Source organism: Glycine max, chromosome 13 (genome assembly GCF_000004515.6).
Source record: "Glycine max cultivar Williams 82 chromosome 13, Glycine_max_v4.0, whole genome shotgun sequence".
Taxonomy (NCBI): Eukaryota; Viridiplantae; Streptophyta; class Magnoliopsida; order Fabales; family Fabaceae; genus Glycine; species Glycine max.
This window is the reverse complement of record NC_038249.2, coordinates 11,016,611-11,020,931: the sequence shown is the minus strand read 5'-3', so window position 1 is coordinate 11,020,931 and position 4,321 is coordinate 11,016,611.

The following is a 4,321-nucleotide window of genomic DNA, read 5'->3' as shown; positions in this document are numbered from 1 at the left end:
AGCGAGTACATTGTGTATGTAGTGCTTCTCTTCTCTTTTGCGCTTGGCACACTCTCTGTAACGACCCGCCTCGTCGCTACGATATCAACACTCTAATATGCGATAATTTCAATTTTTATAAAAAGAACTTCCTTAATTTACTTATGAAAATAGAGGTAATTTTGTCTCGACATACATTCATCCAACAACATGCCATTACTTAACTGAATATATAATTATATAAGAACAGTAACTCGGTACACGTCATACACACAATGGAAATTAAATCTGTTCATAAATATAATTAAAATCCAAGTTTTACATCTTTAACTCAACAAAATAAAACTTAAAAAAACCAACTACAGAGGAGTTGATTACAAAACACAACTCTCTCCCAAAATAATGCCAACGTCATTATGTCGGCTCAGCGGCTCTTTACCAGAATCTTACTCCCAGCACCCTGCCACTGTCATTTTGCTCCCATGAACAATGTTCGCGATCATCACAGGTATCAACCACACGATACAAAATTTCAAGGGTGAGTTCATTATAAAAAGAACCAATACCAAATCCAAATAACAACAATTAGCAAGAAACATAGGTAAACATTATGAGCTTACACAACATTCATTATTCAACGCTCACATCCAACAATTATTCATTATCCACATTCAACATTCACTCATCATCCATATTCAACAATTTATCATCATCCACCCATGGATCCAATCAAGACTGCACAAAATGATGCATGCACCTGACTTAACACTCAGATGCAATGTGGTACGTACCAACAACCAAATCTCAGGAAATAGCCTAAGTGTGTCCACACGACACTCTCACTTAGGGAACCATGTAGAGTTCGTCGAGACCACCCGGTTGTGCATGTAACTGCCCCCCCATAGGTGATCAGCCTGGGGGCCCAAAGGAGTTTCCTACCAAGTGACAAGCCCCCTCAATACAAAGTACACTCTGCCACAACTACTCTATTTCCTGTGTCGTATGAGCTATGAACATGGCCAAAAGTAAGTGCCAAAGACCATGTACCAATTAAAGCGCCTAAGCATCCCCTCAGAAATGCTTAGATTCTCTAACCACGCTTGTCACCCACGTCTAGACCATTCGACAAGGTCAGTGCACTCTACCCCCCATGACATACACTACATACGACGTATGAATGTGGCCTAAAGCAAGTGCCAAAGACCCTGGAAGGTCAGTGCACTTCGCCCCCCACGAACATACACAACATGCACATGCCAATGCATTTCCAACATCAATCAACATTCCATTTCCATGTCATTCTCAACATAAATATCATCTCGTCTCAATGACGTTATCAACAACAACAACAACCTCATTTTATATTCACATATTCATCAACAATAACAACAATTCATGTTGACATGGTCTTTATTAACAACGTCATCTCAAATCAATATCATCATAATTGTCATTATTATCACATATCAATTAAAATCCTCAATAGTGACATCAACAACAAATTGCATTCCGCACATATATATATTTCTTTCATGCCTGAGATTCACACTCACAGGTCTTCAAACAACACAAATCAAATAAAGACAACAATATCATTCAATAACAATTCCATTGCATCCTATTCGTCAAAACATAGTTTTTCCTGAAAAACCAACATGCATATCAATAACTATTTCATTGCATCCCATTAGTTAAAAACATCGTTTTCTATAAAAGAAAAATCAGCATGCAACATGGACATGCAGTTATCCTCATAGCTAGGTTCCCTGACCCTAACTATGGTGTTAAAATGGTAAATTTTATAATAAACTCCCCTCACCTATTGTGAGCTACCCGCGGGTTCCTCGTCACGTCACTTGGAAATTTCTTTTTCGTCTCTGCTCGTCGGTTCCAAGCAAGCCTCTACCATACCAAAATGAAGGAGACTTAATGTGGATTTCAGAAAACAAAGCTAATAACAATGCTCTGGGTCAAACACCCACATCACTACATGAAAGGGCTGAGAGCATTTCGGGTTTTACAAAGGGACATCATTTTGAAATTCCGATCACACCAATGTGACCGGGGTTCAGTGTAGGTTACAAAAATAACATGCATTTCATGAAAGGATAATGTCATTATTTGAAAATACACTTTCAACATCGGTTATTTATGGCATTCTACATCGATTTTAAAACCGATGTTGAAAGTACCGATGTTGAATGTATTATTGTTAACATCGGTTTTTTTAAAACTGATGTTAACATAAAAATGATAACATCGGTTTTCTAAATAACCGATGTTATATACAAAGAAGTACAACAAAATAAGTGTATGCATGATGGACGTTGACATCGGTTTTCTGTAAAAATCGATGTTAATGTAATAGATTAACATCGGTTTTCTATAAAATCGATGTTAATATGCTACATTAACATCGATTTTTAGAGAAAACCGACGTCAATGTTCATCATGCATACACTTATTTTGCTGTAGTTAGTTATATATAACATCAGTTATTTATAAATAACCGATGTTAACCTATGTACATTAACATCGGTTATTTATAAATAACCGATGTTATGGTGCATGTTGACATCGGTTTTTGTAAATAATCGATGTTGTTTGCTTTATTAACATCGATTTTTGTTCATAATCGATGTTGTTTTCAAGTTTTTTTTATATAAACTTTTTGTTTTTACAATAAACCCAAAATTGTACTTGTAAAATGCAATTTCAGATCCAATTCATAGCAAATAAACATTTTATTCTGCTTTCAAGCAGTTTTAATCACACAATAAACATTGAATAATTGATTTATCATAAACTACTATCAACAAATGAATTCAATGTTCAAATTACATAGGAAATGTCAAAAATGTTAAACCAAAGTAAACTAAGCTAAACTTAATGTCCCTAAATGCTAGCTCTGATGTCTAACTCGAAGATAATATTGTGCCCACTGGATCCGCAACACCTTTAATCTCTCTGGCTCCAATAGTCCAGCATCGTTAAAATACTGCATAACAAAATAAATGATAATAAGTTAATAATGTAATACAAATTATAAAAAAATCGAATTTGTTTGAAATAAATGTACCGCTTCCCAATTATTCCTAAAACTTCCTAAAATGATGGTGGACATCCAGTGCATGACATAATAGTCGCACTCAGTACTTCCTTTTTGTCTATTACACTAAATACAAAATGAAATTTTGATATTAATTAAACAATTAGTGTACAGACTCATAAGAAGTATATATAAGTGGAAGTTTTATATATGTAAATGACGTACCTTGACGACAATCCACCTAGCAAGAGCCTTTAATTTAGGCAGTGGAGCATCATCAAGACCTTTTAAAGCACTGTTCCAGGCGAGTAACAATTAAAAAATGGTTTTGTTGAGGTATTTGAATGCAAATGCATTGAAAAGAACACTGGCATGTTAATTATTCCCTTAAGGTAGTTGTCTGGCCTATTATGCAATGAACAAAACTAGACAACTAGGTGTTCCTTGGGCACAATGACTACCATCTGCCAGTGTCCACTGTAGTGGGGATGAATATGGGTTAGTATATCAGTATACATTAATTAAATTCAGTTATTTTGTGTGACTTACCCATTCAGGTAGGCTCCAAGATAGACATCGCGTTTTGAACTCTGCATCCAACTCTTTATATAACTTTCAGTCTCAAACTGCGATTGCCCAAACCTTTGAATGGACTATGGCTCGAGGAATCCATAGATATCGGAATTCCCTACTCGCATACTTGTTTCAGTCAGATGCCTGTTTATGTTAAGTCAAAGTTAAATATTTATGAATTAAAAGCAATAACTTAGGTAATTAAAAGTAATCTAAAATGACTTACAGAATCCACAACTGTAACATTGATATGCTGAGACATTGACCACCGTGTGCAATTTCGGAGAGGTCTTCATGCTTTATGTAGAGCGGGAAGTCTGGATTAAAGACCCCAAACACGGTGGCATCCCATGTAACCTGGTAAGGCCTCAAGAAAAGCTCTGGGATGGTCAATGTCATCAGATAAAGTGGATCATCTACCTCCGGATCCGACTTTTGAGGTGGTTTTGTCGGAGACACAACTTCCTGTTCGTGAAACAAAGTTAAATGGCCTAATTTGAGTCACCTTGAATGAATTAATTCAAAAAGAAGAAACATATAGTAAGAGTAAAGTACCTACTGTGATAAAGACTTGACCAGATGTGTCGGCCAAGAAAGGAAGGTGTGAATTGCCTGCCCACTAAGGAAACCTCATCAGTGGGTACAAGAACTAGAGCATCTGCATCTTTAACCTTTTCCACACCCACCTTTACTTGGCTAGTCAACAAATGAGTGTTATGA